This window comes from Puma concolor, chromosome A3 (genome assembly GCF_028749965.1).
Source record: "Puma concolor isolate L17-30 chromosome A3, mPumCon1.1.hap2, whole genome shotgun sequence".
Taxonomy (NCBI): Eukaryota; Metazoa; Chordata; class Mammalia; order Carnivora; family Felidae; genus Puma; species Puma concolor.
In genome coordinates, this window is record NC_141669.1 from 15,146,189 (window position 1) to 15,168,643 (window position 22,455).

Genomic DNA, 22,455 nt, shown 5'->3' on the forward strand with positions numbered 1-22,455 from the left:
GCTGCCATTTTTCTCCCCTGGACACATATTTATCTCCTTCTTCCCCTGCCAAAACCCCAACGATTGCTTCACTATGCCGGATAATCTTTCTGTCAGGTCTCTGACACACAAAACACATGTAATCGTTCCATTATGAGGGCTGGCACTAAGTTTAAGCTGAGTGTACAGATTTATTAGATCTTGTACCAGGAAACTAGTGAGGCAGAGAGTTTAGGGGGATTTCCAAAGGGGATGTAAACTGTTCATGAGCCCTTGTACTTCGAGGCAATTCTATGTTCCTGTGGGGGCCTCAACTGTCCTTGCAGATTGTGTTTCTCCATCTTCCTTTGCAAAATGCAGGCAGGCTACTGCTGTACACTGATGTGTAGAAGAAAGGAAGGGCCAAGGGCAATGAGCAACCTGCACACTCAGTACTTGCCATAGCCACACATAATAACTGGAATGTCCCCATTATTGACTCATTGTTCCTGTGCAAAGACAAGTTGCACACAGTTTAGCCATCTGGTCACTCAAAGTGCATTTTGCACACTGGCTAGTTTGCTATGCTGATATGATTGTGAGTTCCTACTCTTGGAAAGGAAAGGTACTAGGTGCAGATGGCAGGAATGCCTAGCAGGGGTTCTAACGGTCCCCAAGTGTTTGCTGTCCCTGTTGCCCTGGGAATCCAAACTTTAAGGCTCCACTTAAATCCCATCTCCTCTAAAAAGCTTCATCTACCATTTTGGCTTCTAGGACTCTCTCTTAAAGCTCTGAAGACAAGTGGTTCCCAGTGTGGTATTCCATTGCATTATCTTAAAAAGACAGTGTAGTGCAAAGAGCCCTGGACTGGGATTTATAAAGCTCACGTATGATTCTAGGTCCCTTCGCGATGTTGGCTAGATCCTTTCATAGCTCTGAGTTCTCCACCCCTCCCTCCTCCTCCTTCTTCTCTCCTCCTTTCCTCCTCCCCTGATCCTTTCTTCCTCCTGCTCCTCCTACTTTTCCTTCGTCTTTGTCCTCCCTTGTTTTCTTTGCCTCATCCTTCTCCTTCTCCCCTTCCTTCTCTTCCTCCTCCTCCTGCTTCTTTTCTTCTGTGATGCAGAACAAAATACCCCTGCCATACTACATGGCCAAGTTTACAGGAAGGATCTTTATGACACATACGTGAAAATAGTGTGCAGAATACAGAGTGCACGAGAGCAAAAGATGGCGTCAGAAGAGAAGGGCTGTAGATATTTTTATTTCATGAACCCCGGCTGCCTACAGGAAGGGGGTGACAGCAGGAGGCAGGGGCTGGTTGCAAAGGGTCAAACAAATTTGGGAAGAACAAATTCCAGAGATGGAGGTCAACTTTGAGTTGAATGAGTAGTCACTGCCCTAGTATTCCCCAAGGGGGCCTGAAAACAAAAGATGGGTCATTGGTATGTGGACAACAAGGGAAACCGTTGATTCTTTCATTCATTCAGTGTATAGCTCACAAATTTCACTGAGTACCAGACGCTGGAAGGCACCAGAGACGTGGTGGTGAGGAAGGCATAATCCTCGTCCTTACTAAAGTTTCTAGTCGACTGGGGGAGACAGACAGGCGTGGCAAAGCAGCATGGCGGGTATTACAAAAGAGGTGCTATTGCACCCTGGAGGACGCAAGGTGGGCACCTAGCTTGGTCTTGGGCATTCAAGGAGGGTCTTCCTGGACAAGGTGACATCTGACTCAGGAAAGCAGACTGCAAATAAGGAATAACTCCTAAGAAGCCTGAGAGCAGGGTCTGAGGCCACCACTCGCTGGACTGTCCAGAGAGAGATTTGCCGTGAAGCTGGCGAAGATGAAGCATCAGGCCCCTCATTTGTCCAGGGCTTTTCCACGGTCTTGGCAGCAGTCGAGCAATGTACAGTCTCATCACATGTTTTTGTAAATTTTTGAAAAGCAAGATATTTAAGTGAGATTAGTTAAGATTGCTGTTTCTTTCCATTTTTACTTTCTATCAGCCACTTCCCCTCACGGACGGGTGGCTTCCTATGCCCACTTTGCCGAATGACCAGCTACTGTACCATGAAGGTGAAGACGAGAGGTGCTAACAGGATATGCATGAGTTCCAAGGGGTCCCCTCCCGAAAGATGGAGGTAGTGCAAACAAACAAACCAAACCACATAATTGGAGCTAGAAGCTAGTCTGTGGGAACTTTTTTTTCAACTTTTAACTCTTATATGAGGCACACTGATGGAGGTTTTCTTAAACCTTAAAAATTTATAGTATTACCAATAGCAAGCTATAAAACTAAAATAAAGTTGCCTAAACTGTAAATGGTATAAAGTAAATTTTGGCCCATCATGTTAGAAGAAAGACTATGTTATCTTTTTATTCTCTCTCTATCAAAATTTTTCTTATATGAAAAAGTCATCAAAGAGTACGTAGCCAAAAATGTTGGGATAATCCACTATGCAGATGTATCAGGCAATTATTAAAAATTGTTATTTTTCTGGATTTTGTGATCCATGTTGTATTTGTCAGTTTTTTTTGTAATTTTTTAAAGGTTTCTTTATTTTTGAGAGGGAAACAGAGCATAAGTGGGGGAGGGGAGGAGAGAGAGGGAGACATAGACTCTGAAGCAGGCTCCAGGCTCAGAGCCTGATGCAAGGCTTGAACTCAAATGGTGAGATTGTAACCTGAACCGAAGTCGGATGCTTAACCAACTGAGCCACCCAGGCACCCTGGTATTTGTCAGTTTTTTAAAAACATGTAATTTTTGTTTCTTTTTTCTTATTCCAAATAAATATCACTTTCATATCTAATTTTGTTTTTGTAATTTTGGATTCTTTTTCTTTTTCTTTTTTTAAGAGGGCTTCCCAAATCAGACAAGCTTCAGGCTTTTCCAAACCTAGATTTACCCCGGTTGACCAAGTGAGTTCTTTGAACTGGTGGGACTCATCTCTTCTGTAACTGACAGTTTCTCCATAAATCCTAGTACTTCTGGCTTGCTGTGCAAACTCAGTGCCTGCGGCATGTAATGTGTCTCTCCTGGATGCTGTGTCCCACTGTCTGAGAGCCACTGGCTCCCTAACCCCAGAAGTGAGCCTTTAAGGGCCTGAGGAACCCAAGGTCCCCAGGAAGGATGCTGTCAGCTGGGAGGATTTGTCAGTGAAGACGAGAGTCTGCTAGGGTGTTGGGAGGCCAGGAGAACTTGGTGGTGTGTGCACCCCTACAACACTGCCCTTCAATAGGTTTTGGGAAAGCGAGGTAGGGAATGTAAGGGGAGGACTGCACTAGAATGGGACATACGTGGCCTCAAAGGGGTGGGAGAAACAGGAGCAGTGCTTTTCTTTTTTTTTTTTTTTTTTTTAAATTTAAAAAAAAAATTTTTTTTTTTCAACTTTTTATTTATTTTTTTGGGGACAGAGAGAGACAGAGCATGAATGGGGGAGGGGCAGAGAGAGACGGAGACACAGAATCGGAAACAGGCTCCAGGCTCTGAGCCATCAGCCCAGAGCCTGACGCGGGGCTCAAACTCACGGACTGCCAGATCGTGACCTGGCTGAAGTCGGACGCTTAACCGACTGCGCCACCCAGGCGCCCCGGAGCAGTGCTTTTCAAAGTCAGTGAGAGGCCTTCATTGCAGAGCCTCCAGCCGCTTTCACGTGGTGGAGAAAACGAGGGAGGTCCGAACAGCACTTGGTGAGGCTGCAGATGGCAGCTGACCCAAGCCCCCAGGAATGGTCACATTCTTTACACAATGACAATTGGAGACAGCAAGGGCTTAGGGAAGAATGAGGGAACTATCAGAACTGGGAAGGCTGGAAAAGCTGGAAAAACTGGAAAGGCTCGGTCCACACTGGAATTGGTTGCCTAATTGCAATGAGAGATACTCTTCTGTCCCTCTAATTTTCTTTCTCTTTGGGCAGCTGCCTAAAATGTGCTTTGTACATTGATAAACTAAAGGATAAGACCCCTGTGTTAGGGTTCTGCGGAGGAAAAGAACCAATAGAAGATATGCACACATATACATAAATACATGTATGTGTTATGCATATGTAGGTTTGTGTATATGTAGTTTCAGGATAAGGAATTGGCTCGTATGATTATGGAGGCTGAGATGTCCCCAGATCTGCAGTTGGTGAGCTGGAGACCCAGGAGCTGATGTTTAGTTTCAGTCTGAGGCCAAAGGCCAGAGAACCAGGGCGACACACAGACGGTCTACATTCCGACCCGAAAGCTGGCAAGCTGCAGACTCAAGAAGAACCAATGTTTCAGCTCAAGTCCAAAGGCTGGAGAAGCCCACCCAGTGTCCCAGCTCAGTCAGACAGGAGGCGGGGGGCGGGGGGCGGGGGGGGGGGGGGGTTCCTTTTACTCAACCTTTCTGTTCTGTTCAGCTCTTCAACTGACAGGCTGAGACCCACCCACATTGGGCAGGGCAATCTGCTTTACCTAGCCTAAGAATTCAAATTTTAATCTCATTCAGAAACATCCTCACAGACATACTCACATAATGTTTGACCAAATATCTGGGCATCCTGTGGCCAGTCAAGTTGACACATAAAATTAACCATCATAACTTCCTGCTTAATTTGCCTTATTTCCTGGAAAATGTTAATAGTTGGAAGAAAATGAGGGAAGTTGCAAAGCTGGCCTTTTAGGGCCTGGAGAAATAAACGTTACCCCCCCCCACCCTTCTGCAGGGGCACCCAAACATACTTTTAACTGTTTCTTGATTTCTTCATATTTTCCTAATTGGACTTAAAGTTCTCTGAGGGCAGAGGACTTTCCCCTTCCCCCCAGACACACACCAGGCACCCAAAGCTGACCTTACTAACAGCTGTTTAATTTACAAAGTGCCAAGGTGTCAGGTGGCATTGTTCCCTGAAACATTTGTTGTGCTTTTTCAGGAGGAATAGTCTCCTTCTTCTAGAACAGTCTAGAATTATATTCTATAGAGGATATATAAAATACGTAAAGACCCTAAAACAGCTAATTTCTACAGTAAGGAATAAAATTAATCAAATCTACAAGTCCATTGCAAAAATAATCATTGTTTGTTTAAGTGTGGTCTTGTGTCTCATTATAGGAAATACAAGGCAGTGTTATCTAAGCCTGGATCCCTACACTGTGAGGAGAAATTCAAACAAGCTCATAAGAAATCCAAGCATATGGGGCACCTGGATGGCTTAATCAATTAAGCATCCAACTTCGGCTCAGGTCATGATCTGGCAGTTCGTGAGTTTGAGCCCCGCATTGGGCTTGCTGCTGTCAGCTCAGACCCTCTTCAGACCCTCTGTCCCTCTCTCTGCCCCTCCCCTACTCCCTCTCTCTGTCTCCTAAATAAATAAACATTAAAAAAAGTTTTTAAATGTACTCTATCAATATTATCAGTATTACTAAATCATATCTTATTATTATCAGTAAAAAGTTGAATAGTTATGTTTAAATTTAAAAAAAATTTTTAACATTCATTTATTATTGAGAGACAGAGAGAGACAGAGCATGAGTGAGGGAGGGGCAGAGAGGGGGAGACACAGAATTGGAAGCAGGCTCCAGGCTCTGAGCTGTCAGCATAGAGCATGACACGGGGCTCGAACTCACAGACCGCGAGATCATGACCTGAGCCTAAGTCAGACGCTTAACTGATCAAGCCACCCAGGTACCCCAAGTTATGTTTAAATTTAGAACAGAGTCCACACACACACAAAAGAAATCCAAATACATAATATGTGGGATAAGTATTAACTATTTTAACAAAGGAATAAGAGTTTAACTTAAATAGGTGATTACACTTGGTTATAAAAATCTAAACAAACCCTATGTTAATAATTTTATGTTTTTCCTGTCAAAAAAGCTTTAGCTATATAGATACATGAAATATATGCCATTTGTTGAAATATCATATATCTTAAAAATTTTTAAATCTTGTTGTTGATGCATTTATATATTAAAATCCCCATTCATAACAAGGAAATTGAGATCAGACTTCTATTCCATTTCTTCTAGATTTTATAAATCCAAAAAAATAAAATATTGAAGCCACGCTAGAGGTGACTCTGCTCAATGTTTAGCAGAAGAAAAGTTATTTGGGAAAATTAAGTTGAGGGCCACAGAATGAAAAAAGTTACCAATTCAAATCCTTATGTTTGTGTTTAAAAAAGAAAATCAAATATTTTGGATTCTATGTGATGCAGAAGTCTCAGAGTGGCTAAGTGCCTCCAAGATCACATGTAGGCACTAAAATTTTATTTTATTTTATTTTATTTTATTTTATTTTCTTATTTATTTATACAATTTATTGTCAAATTGGCTAACATACAGTGTATACACTGTGCTCTGGGTTTCGGGGGTAAGTTCCTGTGATTCACTGCTTATAAGCACTAAAGGAAGTTATGTGGAAATTCTTCTTGGCTACCAAGGAATGATCTCTGTCCAGCACAGGTAGACACTTACTCAGAACTTGGGATCCTGAGGTGTAAACATCATGTTCTGATCCCCTTCTGCGAGCTCCCTCATGTCTATATTGTGCCATGGGACCAACAGAAGTAGATGCATGGGAAAGAATGGGATTCTGGTCCCAAATGGCCCAGGTCAGGAAGTACCCTTCTCTTCCGACTTGGGCTATTCCTCTCCATCAGCCCTGATTTGCTCTCCTGCATTCCTGGCCTCACTCTCTGTTGGCTGCACTCTGTCCGCTCAGAGCCGGCCTTGGTGAGTCCTACCTGAGGGTTGCCTGCATATGCCCTCTTCTTGCTGGTCTGCTCTCACGGGCTCTAACAAACTCAGCAGCAGCTCCTCCTCTTAGCCTCCTAGCCCTTCCTACGGGTGCTGTGCCTGCCTCTAAGATGGGAAGCTGGAGGACCGTTTGTCAAGAAAAAGCTGAATTATAGGCCTTCCTTGTTTCCCTGTTTTTCCCACCTAATGGCATGGATACTGGCCCCACAGCAGCCAGAGACTGCCCAAGTCAGAGCACTTGGGCACTTCCTGGCCACTCCCTGATGTGGCCGAGCTGGTGGCACAGGAAAACAAAAAGGAGTAAGGGAAATAGCCACTCTACAAGGCTCCCTGTGGACGGCTGCCCTGCGGCTCGCTCACCTCCAAAGGGTTTTGCTTAATGGAAAAGCTCAGAACATCAGGTTTTGACAGGACCCTTGAGATTTTATTAACACCCTAATTTTATGTTTTGGAATACTAAAACTAAGAGAGAGAGACTTTCTAGAGTTAGGATGTTAGAGACTGGCTGAGCAGGCCCTGCAAGCCTGGTCTGGGTGACTCCAGGCCCAGTGCTCTCTCTACTCTATCAGGCCACACCCTCAAAGAATTATTGCCTTAAGAACATCATCAAACCAACTTTGAACACTCACAATGAGCAAGGTACTGGCTAAAATGTCCCTTTGTCCAAGGACTTGAGAACTGTTTTGCGGTCTCCCCACTCAGCGATTCACTCTGATGCACGCTCTGTTTTCCAACAGACGGAGAAATAGGTGACTGACGTCCCATGCTGGGGAAGCACCTGGGGGTATCGCTTATGCAACACCACAGTTGACAGAAGCCTCCAGCCTACTTTGAATCTCCTCCCCTTTTAAATAACTTATGTATATTTCTAAATTTTTTTTTTTAACGTTTATTTATTTTTTTGGGACAGAGAGAGACAGAGCATGAACGGGGGAGGGGCAGAGAGAGAGGGAGACACAGAATCAGAAACAGGCTCCAGGCTCTGAGCCATCAGCCCAGAGCCCGACGCGGGGCTCGAACTCACGGACCGCGAGATCGTGACCTGGCTGAAGTCGGACGCTTAACTGACTGCGCCACCCAGGCGCCCCTACTTATGTATATTTCTAATGCGTGAAATGGTTAACTCGGTAGAGGAGAGTCAGAGACGGTACCTAATCCCAGCTTGATGCAATTACTTTAACATGAATTTAAAATAAAATTAAACTTAACAGTTTAAACTGATGTTTGAGGGTTTTAAAAAGATTTAGTTTCCTTTGGAACCACTGTGTTATTTGATCCAGTACAATCTTTTTGAGCTCCATGCATAACATCTTTACCCAAGTACCATTACTACTAGATTATGCCCATAGGTTGAGTCACAAATGTCTAAAAATCTTAAAATTATTAAGCTCAGATTAGAGCGTTCAAAGACTATGGTGTTATTTTAGTCTCCTGCCATATCCTCCATTTACTATAAACTTGTTATATTGGCATTCAAATAAAATGTCATAAAGCAAGTATGTAAGGAGGTGTTTGGGGTTTGTTTCAGGCTTCTGCGAGCCAAGTTTGCATGGCAACCAGGATGTATAACAGAAACACTCAAATAGTCTTCGTAAAAAAAATGCTGAGCAGAGCTCAGGCGTGGGACAACTTCTAAGTTGGGGCAAACCATCAAAGCTGGTCAGAGCAATGGCGGGGTCTAGATAGGGACAGCATGTCACCCGATATTGTCTCAACAGTACACCGAGGCCCCTCTGAGCAGTTGCCAAAGGCTAAGGTATCAGAGGCCAAGCCCCTAGAGATACAGCTTCATGGAATTTGCAGATGTTACAGTTGGAAGGGCCCTTCGACGCCATTTAACCAAACCCCTTGTTTTATAGGTGAGGAGATGGAGACCCAGAGCTATGATTTGTCTGCAGTCTCAGAGGTCTTCTGTATATCCATCGCAGAAGCAACATGAGTATGCTCACACCCATGTTCTCTCATTTAGTGAATTCTTTTTTGTTTTCCCAACTGAACATAAATTGCAACTGTTCTGAATTAGGATTAAAAAAAAAAAAGGAAGGGAAAAGGCAACAGGCTTCCATCTGGAAGCCTAAACAGTACTCATAGGGAGTCTTTCTGGGCTTCCCAGATCAATCTGCCTGGTAGATCTTTCCCTAGAAGACTCAACTCATGAAATCGGATGGATGGTACTTTGTTTCCACGACAGAGAAGGCATTTGTCAAATTGAGTTAACCCACCTGCTACCATGAGGAAGGGAGAATCCCTCCTTTCTGAAACCCACATGCAGGGGGCAAGAGGGGTAAACCTGGAATGAGGCTGCCCACAGCAGGATGAGGCGGGGTCCATGAACTGGGAACTTAGAAAAAGCTTCAGTCTATCGGTAACCACCCAAGAGGACGAAGCTTATGCGGACAGCATGAGAACTGACTATCGATTTCTAAATCTTCTGATAGCCCTATGGTTTCTTCACCCAGCATGCCTAAGAGATGGACCAACTGAGGCCAATGGCACTAGCCTGTAAGCACCTCTGAGGCCACAAACTGGAACGGGAAGAGAAGCAAGAACATGGATGTTTGGCACTGCTGGGAAAGGATACTTCATTGTACAAGAATCTATTGCATAAAATACTAAAAAGAAACCCACATTTACACCTTATCAAATTAAAAATCATTAAAAGTTTCCCCTATCCTTGTTTTTTTTTTAATTCAAAACTAATATTCTGCAATGCCATACCCTCACCCAATTTCCCTAAAGGCAACCCAGCAGAAATTCCTCTAGTTTCAAAGATTTATGTATTTACACATATGTACAAAAATGGGCTCCTAGTATATATCTTTCTCTGGATTTATTTTAGCCCCTTTTGTCCCTATAATTCCAAGAAAATCTCTATTTCTTGGGGCGTCTGAGTGGCTCAGTCAGTTGAGCGTCCGACTTCAGCTCAGGTCATGATCTGGTGGTTTGTGAGTTCAACCCGTGTGTCAGGCTTTGTGCTGACAGCCCGGAGCCTGGAGCCTGCTTTGGGTTCTGTGTCTTCCTCTCTTTGCCCCTCCTCTACTGGCACGTGCTTTCTCTCTCTCTCTCAAAATAAATAAACATTAAAAAAAAAAAAAAAGAAAAGAAAAATCTCTATTTCTCTAGCTTTATGTTTTCACATGAAACAATGTTCATGACAGTAATCTGGGGGCCCTCTGCACAGTCCTGAACTCAACCCTTCCCACCGTCAAGAGGTGAGTTATCTGATTAGTGAGTTTGAAAGATAAAATACTGTTGATATCTCTCTATTTGGGGGGTCAGTTTCTGCAGGGTGCAAGCGATCAGCTCACCTTCCACCATGTGGCAGAGGGTGGCCCTTTGGCAAAGAAGGCCCACGATTATGAACTATGCCAGCAAACTACACAAGACTGTGTAGTTTAGATAAAAGTGATAGGGAGATCAATTAGACCAGTGAACAAAACCACATTCCTCCAATCAGTTATATTAGTGATATATAAGAGATACATTAGATAAAGAGCTTGGGGATTTTTTCAGCCCTACAAACACTAATACTGAGGAAGGTGGAAAGAGGTTGTGCGAAAAAAAACCCATGAGTATGGTTAAACCAGATCCTCAGGGAATTAAAACAACAGCCATAGAAAGGAAAGACTGGTGGCCACTGAAATAATAAGACACAAGTTTCCAGAGTCCACATGATTTTGTTTGGTGCAGCTAAAAGCCCGAATTTAAAAAATAAAAATAATAAATAAAACAGGTTCTGGGGCTTGCATTCTGGTAATCCTTACTTGAAGTGAAGTGGGATAGGAAGGCAAGGACACCTAACTATCTATCTAGAGTAGGTTTTCCAGAGAAAATACAGGACACCCAATTAAATGGAAGTTTCAGAGAAACAAGAAATAATTTTTAGTATAGTCCAAATATTATATGGGATTTACTAAAAATTATTTCTTGTTTATCTGAAACTCCCATTTAACTAGGTTCTTAATTTTTTGATGTCTTTATTGAGTAATAATTCATATACAAGAATTCACCCAGTTAAAGTATACTATTTAATGGTTTCTAATATATTTGCAGAGCTGTGCAACAATCACCACAACTTCTGTTTAGAACATTATCATCGCTGGAAGGTAAGCGAGGACCCATTCACATGCTCACCCCCAGCCCTAGGCAAACACGAATCCACATTCTGTAACCACTCGTCCACCTGGACATTTCCTGTAATCGAGTCACACGATCTGTGGTGCAGCCTGTATTTTTATTTTGTAAATCTGACAGCCCTAGCCTAAGCCAATTGTCTAGAGCAATGAAGAGTAATGACAACCGGAGAAAATGCAAAGGGAAGAGAAATAGGCTGCAGCAGGTAGGGAAGGCAGCACGCTGAGAACCAGGAGGACCTGGTCCTCCTCACATGATGGACCCTTATCGCAGGCGCCCAAATCTGAGTGCAGCCAGTCTCTGAGCCCGTTTAAGGAGGAAGTTTTTTTCCTAAAGGAAACCCACAGCAGCTGTAGGGAAGCCAGCCGGAGAATGAGACTGGCTGCTAGGCAGTCTGGAACAACACCCGTGCACACGGCTGAACCGCTGGCAAGCGGGATCTCCTTATCTCCGCGTGCAGGTGCTGTGGGACATCCCCCCTCACCCCCGCCCCCGCGGGTCCTGCACCACAGGCGCTGTCGCCAGGACCCCTGCCACCTCTGCCTCTGGAAGCCCCAGGCACCACGCTCCGCTATCCTGCCAGAACAGGAAAAGAGAGCCCACGTGGAGTGTCCTCTTGCCCAGCATGCAAAAAGTGTGGCAAAAGCACAGATTTCACTCCGAGGTCCTTCTTCAATTCTTGCTGCCTGGGGTGGTGCCTATAAATGGCAGGCACTGGAGTCATATTACGGTGCCTTGGCTGCTTAAAGATTAAAGCAATTAATTCCTGGGGAACCTGGGTGGCTCAGTTGGTTAAGCCTCTGACTTTGGCTCAGGTCATGATCTCATGGTTCCTGAGTTTGAGCTGTGCTGACAGCTCAGAGCCTGGAGCCTGCTCTGATTGTCTCCTCTCTGTGCCCCCACATGTCCCCGTTCATGCTCCCATTCTCTCTCTTTCTCTCTCAAAAATAAATAAATAAATAAATAAATAGCAACCAAACAAACAAACACAATTAAGTCCTAGTTCCCACAGGGAGACAGGACCCATAATGTGTTAAAACTACAGGACAGGCTTTCAAAAGATTCAGGGCCACCCTAAGTACAACATATTTGCCATTTCTTTTCCCTGGCTTGCTTGGGACAATGTAGAAATGGCTGCTGGCATCAGAAAGGAGAAGCTGGGTAAGGGAATGACACCACGTAACTTCCTGACTGAAGCAGAGGATCCAGGGTCTTTTGACCGAACAGAGAAAGTACCTGCAACCCAAGAATACTGGGTGGGACATTTATGATGCCTGCAGCTCAGAGACACTCTTATCTTTGGAATCTCCACTCCAGGATAACAAATGTGTTAAAATTCACCCGCATCCCCCATTAAACATAATTTTTGCCCACACATTCTTTTGGGAAATTCTTTCATCTTTTTGATTTTAGAACTATTTTTGTTTCAAGTACTTTATTCCATTTAAAAATTGTAATGACTGATTCATAATTATCATTCAAGCTCAAGAATCTTTACAAAATGAGAAAGTTGAGCGTGCAGTTCCCTTCAAGTATAGTGAACTTTCTTTTCTTTTCTTTTCTTTTCTTTTCTTTTCTTTTCTTTTCTTTTTTCTTTTCTTTTTACTAATATCAAACTTAACAATGAAAACATTTGGCATAATGTGACATTTTAATGACATCCATTAACAAATCCTTGTTTCTGATCTTTCAGTTTTCTGTTTGTCTTTTGGATAGAAGTAATAATTCCCTGTTTCCACCCTTTACAAGGAGCACTGACTGAGAAGCTTAATGGATAAAACAATGCCGTGAGGCTGTTTCTATACAAAATTATCTGCGGGATTTGGTGGGAAACATGGTTTCACAAAACCCAAGGTGACAGGATAGAATCCAACTGCAAACCAAGGCCACACGTAATGCTGGCTGAGGGTTTTCTCAAACTGCTGACCCCTCTTCTCCCTTCTCTGGTCTTTAGGTTACAGAAAAACCCACCTGAACTTCACCTTTAGAGGGAAAGACAATTCTCAGACAGGACTTGAAAAGAATTTACCCACATTAGGGGCACCTGGGTGGCTCAGTCAGCTGAGTGTCCAACTTCACTCAGGTCATGATCTCGCTGTTGATGAATTTGAGCCCTGGATTGGGCTCTGTGCTGACAGCTTAGAGCCTGGACCCTGCTTGGGATTCTGTGTCTCCCTCTCTCTCTGCCCCTTCCCCACTCATGCTCTTTGTCTCAAAACTAAATAAACACCAAAAAAAAAAAAAAAAAGAATTTACCCACATTGTATCAATACAAAGAAAAGAACGCTAGACAGAGCTGCTCCCCTTAGGCATGAAAAAGGCCATGGAGAGCTTGAAAATATGTTACAAAAAGAGAAGATGATGAGGTTGATGATAATATGAGAGACAAAGGGGCACCACATGCCAAAGAAAGACGAAGGATCTAATCCAGATGACTTCAGAGATGAGATAGATGTTCAAACAAAAATAAAATGAAAAGGGAGTTTTTAGAGTCAAGAAAACAAGCCAACGACCAAACACCACTTAACGCTAATTAATTATATTTTCTATATCAAAGATATATAGACACATATGTAGATAAAAATATAGAGATATATATCTGTGATATGTATTTCCTGTGATATAGGATTTATTTTGATTTCTGTGACATAGAAAATATAATTAATTAGATTTAATTAGGTTGTAACAGGGGCACCTGGTTGGCTCAGTTGCATGATCTCATGGTTTGTGAGTTCAAGGCCCACATCAGGCTCTGTGCTGACAGCATGGAGCCTGCCCATGATCCTCTCTCCCTCTCTCTCTCTCTGCCCCCCACATGCCACCATCAAAATAAATAAATAAACTTAAAAAAAAAAGAAATATGTTGTGACAGAGGTGACTACTTCAAAGTGAATTTCTGATATGTAGGAAGAATTTAAAATAATCCCAGAGAATATGGAGGGAGAGAATATTACAACTTAAAGCGATCAGAAAAGGGGAGATGCAACCTAAACTAAGGGTGACTGGAGTCTCTGAAATGGAGAATACTGTAAGTAAAACAATATACACTGGGGCACCTGGATGGCTCAGTCGGTTAAGCGTCTGACTTCGGCTCAGGTCATGATCTCACGGCCCATGGGTTTGATCCCCACATAGGGCTCTGCGCTGACAGCTCAGAGCCTGGAGTCTGTATCAGATTCTGTGTCTCCTCCTCTTTCTACCCCTCCCCTGCTCACGCTCTCTGTCTTTCTGTCTCTCAATAGTAAATAAACGTTAAATTTTTTTTAAATAAACATTAAAAAACATTTAAAAAAATAAAAAAAACCCACAAAACAAAACAAAAAAACCCAATATATACTGAAGTCCTAATAAAGAAAACATTCAAGGGATTAAGGAACTACTGAGTCTATTGATTGACAGTCACACTATTTGCAAAGAAAAACAGAGCTGAATTTATGCCACAGTCAGCTTAGGTAATGGATTTCAAGGAAGCATTAAAAACTAAAAACATAAGATGACAGAATTAAGACAAAATATGTATACGTATACGTATGTATATAATATTAGTTATACTAACACATGTAAATATAACAAACTGATCTAGTAAACGTTTCATGGATTATGTCACAAAAACTAAATCCAAACATATGGCATATAAGAGAAGCTTCATAAAACAGATAACAGGAATCTCAAAAGTAATAGAAGAAACAAAAGAACCTCATAGAAACCCTACACCCAAGTTATAGAGGAATCCACCTACGTTTTTTGTCTATACTTGTAAAGTTTCTTTTTTATTTACACTTACATTTTTTATTCTTTTGGAACTTGCTCCTATGTATATTGTGAGAAATGGACCTAGTTTTATCTTTTTACAAATGACTGTCCAGTTTCCCCCAACATAATGATATAAAAAGCTTATCTTTGCCCCAGTGATCCCGGGAACCACCGTTATCATACCTGGTTTCACTTGTTTCTGGACTTCCTATTCTTTTTTTTTTTTTTTTTTTTTTAAATTTTTTTTTTTTCAACGTTTATTTATTTTTGGGACAGAGAGAGACAGAGCATGAACGGGGGAGGGGCAGAGAGAGAGGGAGACACAGAATGTGAAACAGGCTCCAGGTTCTGAGCCATCAGCCCAGAGCCTGATGCGGGGCTCGAACTCCCGGACCACAAGATCGTGACCTGGCTGAAGTCGGACGCTTAACCGACTGCGCCACCCAGGCGCCCCTGGACTTCCTATTCTTGCCACAGGTTTTTCTGTCTATTTCCACACCTAACTATTGCAGTTTTAAGTATCAGGTTTTGGGATATGTTTAGCTATCTGGAGGGCTAGTCCCTTCTCATGACCCTTTCTTTTCAGTGCTTTCCTACTTATTCCTACAGGCTTAGTTTTCCACACAAACTTTGGTAATCACCTTGTCCAGTTCTAAGGAAGCCTTATTGTGATTAAATCAATTTTACAAATTAATTTATAGAGAACTGACATCTTGATGATGTTGAGATGTCCAAGCAAAAACGAGCAGTACCTTTCCATTTATTCAAGTCTACTTTTGTATCGTTCAAGAATGAGTATAGTTTTTTTTTTCCCCATACAGGATTTGAACACTTCTTCCTAAATTTATTCCTAAAGTATTTCATTTTCCATTGCTATGATAAATAGGTTTTCTCTTTCGTTACATCTTCTAGATGGTTATTATTTGCACATGTGAAATTTATTGATTTCTGTACATAACAAAGCATCTCAGAACACAATGTGCTGAGATCTACCCTACCCCACCCCCATTAGTCATGCTAATTACCATCACTGAGTCCATGTGAAGAAAGAGGAGTTGATTGAGGGACAGATCCAGGTTAGGGCACAGGCCTGGCATTTGCTGACTCAGCACTGGTTTACTTGCTCTGATCAGATCAATCCCTACCGTCCAGAGGAAGGTACATGTGGTGAAGGTAAGTAATGATCTTTTCTGATTCTATGCAATCTGACCTGCTTCTCAGAGGATAGGAAGTCCAAGAATATTTTTCTCAGTGCATCACCATTAGAATTTCATTTGCATAAATTTGGCCTGGAATTTTTTTCTATGGAACTCTTTTTTTTTTTTTTTTTTTCAACGTTTATTTATTTTTGGGACAGAGAGAGACAGAGCATGAACGGGGGAGGGGCAGAGAGAGAGGGAGGCACAGAATCGGAAACAGGCTCCAGGCTCTGAGCCATCAGCCCAGAGCCCGACGCGGGGCTCGAACTCACAGACCGCGAGATCGTGACCTGGCTGAAGTCGGACGCTCAACCGACTGCGCCACCCAGGCGCCCCTCTATGGAACTCTTTTACATTTTAATTTCAATGAGGTTTTCCTGTATTAGCTTCCTATTGCTGGTGTAACCACCATAAATTTAGGGGTTTAAAGCCATGTACATATTCTTGTCTTCTATATATAGGTTAGAAATTCAACATGGGGCTCATTAAGCTAAGTTCCAGGTGCCGGTAAGGCTGCATTCCTTCTGTGGGTTCTATGAGAGAAACACTTCCTTCCCTTTTTCGGATTCTATAGGCCAGCTATATTCCTCAACTCACAGCCCCTTCTACTTTCTTCAAAGCCATCACTCCAACCTTTGGTTCAGACTTCACATCTTCATCTTCTGACTTTGAAGTTTTTGCCTCCCTGTTATAAGAACACTTGTGCCTTGGGCCTGCCCAGATAAGCCAGTATAATTCCCTCATAAGAGGATGCTTAATTTTTTATTATTTTTTAAAATTTTATTTATTTATTTTTTTATTTTAGAGAGAGAGAGCGCGCACACACTAGCCAGGGAGAAGGGCAGGGGAAAAGAGCGAGAATCTTAAGCAGGCTCTGTGCTCAGCATGGAACCCAATGTAGGGCTCCATCCCACAACCCTGGGATCATGACCTGAGTCGAGATCAAGAGTCAGACACTCAACCTACTGAACCACCCAGTCACCCCTCAAGATGATTAATTTAATCATATCTGTGAAGTCTCTTTTATCATGTAAGATACATATTTACAGGTTCTAGGAATTAGAATGTGAATGTCTTTGGGTGCCATTATTTTGTCTACCACATTCTTCATTTACATTTTTTTCTATAGTTCTATGGTTGATGGACTATCTGGGAAGCGATGCCTTCTGGGAAGCAGCAGAGAGGAGGAAAGAGCCTGGACTCCAGACTCTGATAGACCTGGATTTGGGCCCTGATGCTGGGTGAACTTGTGGAAGTAACTTAATTTTTTTAAGCCTTTTTTGTCTTTTCAGTGGTGCTACATTAATATACCACTTAACTTAATTGGGCACTCAGGTTTCAATTAAGCAAACCAGTCTTTTGGTAACCCAAACTGGTTGCTGGTTTTACCAGCCCAAACAGGGCATACCATCAAGGAAGACGTTTATCAGTGTGGGCACACACATATCCCTCTATGTGGCACTCACAGGAGTGTCACAAATTATTCCAGCTGAGTGGCAAAGACAGTGGTGAGCTTTGCTGTCTTAAGTCAGCACCTGAATAACTAACCTGCAGGGCGTTCCTTATTGACATTGCTATACTTGGTATTTCAAATATTTGTTATGCACTCCTGTAACTATACATAGATTCATCCAAACATCATATCTAATCATATTCTGGTTTGTTCTAGTCCCTCTCCACCTCCCAATAACTATTCTCCTGGGGCAGCATGCTATTCGAAAGACATTCTTTTCATGGTGTGGTTCCAGCTTTTGTTACTTTATTTTGCAAGCTGAACTTGGTAAGTCTGTCTGCCAATGTACCCGCTCCTACATCTGCAATTATAATTGAATCCACACATTTTGATTTAATCATACAACCTCATATAATACACTGGTTGCCATAGTTTTCTGCTACTTTAAGCATATTTAATTTATAAGCTACTGTATTTCTAGTGACTATTTCTGGCAAAGGATTTTATTGGTATCTACCATACTCTCTTCCTTCCAATTGGATCTAGTTGACATGTATGCACATTTAGAAATGCATGCAAAAGAAACAAGTTAGAATGGTTCAATTTTCTTATTCAATAAGATAGTATGAAGAGATTAGCCATATTCTAATCTCTTCGTGCCTTACCTGGAAAACAAACTTGTCCATTATCCAGCTCTCAGTAATTTCAGAATTAAAAGTGTTTGAATTTTATTAATACAGATGATACATTAGATAGAAGGTACTCTGTTATTCTATGTGCCATCATAGTTATTTTTAATTCTTTGTAGGCATATATTTTTATCTTTTTTTAAAGTTTACTTATTTATCTTGAAAGAGGGAGAGACAGAGAATAAATGCAAGTGAGGGAGGGGCAGAGAGAGAGGGAGAGAGAGAGAATCTGAAGCCGTGCAGAGCCCAACGTGGGGCTGGAACTCACAAACCATGAGATCATGACCTGAGCCAAAATGAAGTCAGACGCTTAACTGTCTGAGCCACCCAGGTGCCCCCAGCACATATTTTTATCTTGATCAGCATTTGCCTAGAATATTTTGTTTGGTGAAAACCTAGTAATGGAGTAAAACTCAAACAAATAGCTGCTAAGAGACTTTTCATGGCACCATTATCCTCTAGTTTGCCTAAGTTTTCCCAAAAAACATCCTGACAATTTTTCCCATCGGGTTGGGTCAGCATATAGCAAAGATTCCATCTTGATGCAAATGGACCCCATTTGTTGGAAGATCATATCAACTGAAGCAGCAGAGCTCATTCCTCGGCGACCTTCATTACCATCCTGAGCCACAGCCCCCCGCATATCTCATCCCCCTTGCCATTTCCCATAATCCATTCAGGTTAGTGGGTTGGGTCTGTTTCCTGGGTGGACCCCCATTTCTGCAGCCCTCTCCTATGCTAACCCAGGGTCCATTTGCCCACTAAGGGACTCTCCTCCACCAGAACAGGAACTCCCAGCTCAGAGATGGTATTACCTGCTTATTTCCCCTCACTGGATCGTTTTGCATGCATCCAGTCAGCAAGTTTGATGGTGGCATTTATTTGACATCCCCAGAAACCCAATAAAACTCAGATAACATCCTATGCAGGCTGCAATCCCAGGCTTTGTTTCCAGTGAGAATACATGGACCCTGGAGGAGCTCTCAAGGGAAGCGGGGGACTTAAAATGACATCAGAGCCCCAAAAGCTCAATTCAGGCCTTGGATGTATTCTGTATGTGAAATATTTTTATTTTGTTTTGTTCTATATTATCTAACTTGACTTAAAGGCAGCAATATATCATAAATCCCCTTAATAAAACCTCAAAGTCGACTTAAACTTTTAATATGACTCTGTAGAGAAAACAAAGCATTTGTGTTAAATGCTAAAGACATTAGGAAAATACACAAGTAAAGAAAAGTCATATCCATATCTGATTTCAATGGAAATGAATAGTGTAAAAGTTATTATGGATACCACTTACATAAAAAAAGAAATATAAGAATCAAATCCTATATAAATGCAAAACATTGAAAGATGATAACTATCATTTAAATGCAATAGCAAACATAATTAGGATAAGGCTTCAGAAAAAAAAAGTTGCTGATTGTATTAAAAATTCACAATCAACTGTTTGTTCTTATGTGAGACCATTAAGATCCAGAGTGATGTCAATCTAGTAGATAGATGTGGGAGTAGATACAGTTTCATACAGAGATCTAGCGATTGACACAGATAGAGAAGCTGATGGCTTTCTCTGAGAATGAAAAAAATCCATAGCAAAATACTTTCAAGAAGACAGTCACGGCCAAAGATGTGGTGAGAACACGTGCGCTAGGTGTTTTCCCCCTTACTATCCCAGGGAATGAAACAGAGGAGGACGGTAATTAACAAGGCCTCCTGGAGTTTGTTGTCAGGCAGGGTGATACAAGTTCACTAGCAACCACTGTCCTAATATGTGCACTTTGGGTTAACATAGTTAACCGGAAGCAGAGACCTGCCAGTAATTTTCTAGTGGTTCAGATTCCAGGATTTTCTATGATGGAGATATTCGGTAGTCTGGGTATATTTACCAAGCAAAGACACCCTGGCCTACATAAGCAGCCTCAGATGGCAAGATATATCCACAAGAAAACGTCCATAAATTGCCACAAACAGTACTTTAAAGGTTTCACAGAAAACATTGTAAAGCATATTACTAACTTCTGTGAGTAACACTGACCACATTGTCAAAAAAAACAGGATCGTTTCCCACCAACTCATAAATCATATGTGTGTGTGTGTGTGTGTGTGTGTGTATAACTTCACTGTTTAAAAATTCATTTTCATTTGACAAAACAATTAGTATTCTTTCTGAAGTTGAGATCAACATGTGAAAATGTTGTCTAGTTCTGTAAACCAAGATGACAGATTGAATACACTGTGCATACCTCACAAAATCCTAAAAGGGAGAGAGGGCACATCACAGGGAGTTGCTCAGAGTTTGTTTAGAATGGCCCGCCAACCTCTATTGTAGGTGTATATGGGGATTCCTTTTCAAAGGAATTAAAGGAAGGCTTGCTGACATGGCTATCTTCAATATTTTAATTGGAGACGCTTTCTTATAGGTCTAGACATGTAACTATGTCTTCATTGTCTACTAAACCCAGTTTTGCTTTAGTGCATCCAGGATGTTGATGAAGTGTCTTTGAATCAATGAAAATGTCTAAAAATGAGAATAGGGAAGATGAAGCCATTTGCAAATGGTTAACAAAAATACTTTATCCAACTGCCAACCTCTCACTTAACACTAAGCACTTGTACCACAAAGGCTTTGCTCATTCTTTCTTTTTCCGGCATTCTTTCCCAAGGTTTGTATGGGCTCTGTAACATGTTATCTGCATGCCTGTGCAGGCCCCTGCATGGGCTATCATGAGGAATTTGGGGTTTGGGTACAAAGTGGACAAGTTCCACATGTCCATCAACTGAGTGAGACCCAATGTGATGGTTTGTCATTTTCATACATGCTGAACCTCTAGAGCATTTATGGCAGCTGAAGAAACCTTGGTACCTGTGCAACTGAAGTATCTTAGCAATTCCATAATGAAATTCACATGGAATCTCCCAACCCAGCCAGATTTGTGTCAGCTTTCTTAACATGTTCCAGTTGCATGAAATACTAATTAAAGGCACTCATTGTTAACTGATATAAATAGTCCCCACTTAGCCCATTATAGGTATGGGCTGTAAAACAAACAATTACGTGACAGATGATACATGTGAACATAGAGAAATTCTGTAATGACATTTCTGTACCTCTGTAACCTCTTCAACCACCATATGTTCCACATTAGGAGCTAAAAGGGGTGCTGATTGCGAAGGTGACGCACCCTCCTGCGGGTGACTTTTCTTCTAAGAATAGAAAGCACCTCTGAAGGATTTATATTACAAATGGAGTTGAGGCAATGAAATCATTAATGGGGGTTGGTTTTTAACTGTTCCATGTGCTTGGGATTCTGTACCCTGGTGCCAAGCAACGCCATCAGGCCACCTACAGAATTCTCCAATCTGAGGAGAGGGAAATCAAGGGAAGCAACGGTGTGCAATCCAGCATGTCTGTCTTCAGAAGGCGCTAATTTATCCCTGAACACTCAACTTTAAAAGAGATTTTGACACAGTGCAAAATTAAGTTTGAAATGTGTTATTTTTCTCCAAGAGATAAGGCAAGTGCATGTCAAAATAACTAATGAATACATTCATTGATGAATTGCCATGAATATCATAATCCTGGCAATCAAATAAATACACAAATTAATTAAACTATGCAATAGCAAACCATCTCCTGCTTTCTTGTCTCTATCTTATTCTCCTAACACAAATGACGGGTTTTTCTTCTGAAATCCTGACTAAAGAAGGATTGTATGACAACTGAGCTCATCAAACAAGAGAAATTGAAATACTCATTTTGGTTGAACAGCTACTCTGTTTAAAAGATTGTCGGGCGCCTGAATGGCTCAGTCAGTTAAGAGGCCCACTCTTGGTTTCGGCTCAGGTCATGCGCTCATGGTTCATGAGTTCAGGCCCTGTTTGCGCGCACTCTCTCTCTCTTTCTCTCTCTCTCTCAAAATAAATAAAGAAACCTAAAAAACATTTTAAAGAAGATTGTGAACATTCTATTAAATTATAAATTTTTCATAAACAAATGGCACATGATCTCTACATATGCAACCTTTGGTAACTCCGAAAAATGGCATTTTTGATTCCATGAATTTGCATTTCCTGGTTTCTTTCTATTTTCTAGGTTTTATGTTAGAGGCTTTATAGGGTTTATTCTTGTTTACTTCTTAAAAGCCTGTAGGGCAAGCATTATTATTATTCACATCTTATAGACAAAGTAATTTCAGCATATTTGATGTTTCTTCCTCAAAAAAATCTTAAGGTTTTTAATTTATTTTGAGGGAGAGAGAAAGCACAGGAAGGGGAGGGGCACAGAGAGACAAGAGAGTGAGAATCCCAAGCAGGCTGCACTGTCAGTGTGGAGCCCAATGAGAGACTTAAACTCATGAACCATGAGATCGTGACCTGAGCCAAAGTTGGACGCTTAACCGACTAAGCCACACAGATGCCCTCTGCTCAAATTTTTGATTAGCTACTATGAGCTAGACTCTGTGATGAGAGTTGGGGATAACAAAGGTAACAAGAAAGGAATGGCCCCTATTCTCACAGAATTTAGTCCAATAAGGG

At 41.8% G+C, this 22,455-nt stretch overlaps 1 long non-coding RNA gene across 1 annotated transcript in view; it reads right to left on the reverse strand.

The window, feature by feature from the left end:
* Positions 1-1,199: 1,199 nt before the first annotated feature.
* LOC147582269 (uncharacterized) overlaps positions 1,200-22,455 on the reverse strand; it is an 87,669-nt gene continuing 66,413 nt past the window's right edge. Inside the window, exon 5 of the long non-coding RNA XR_015248909.1 lies at positions 1,200-1,376. This is a non-coding gene — a long non-coding RNA (uncharacterized LOC147582269). The remainder of the gene's footprint in view (positions 1,377-22,455) is intronic.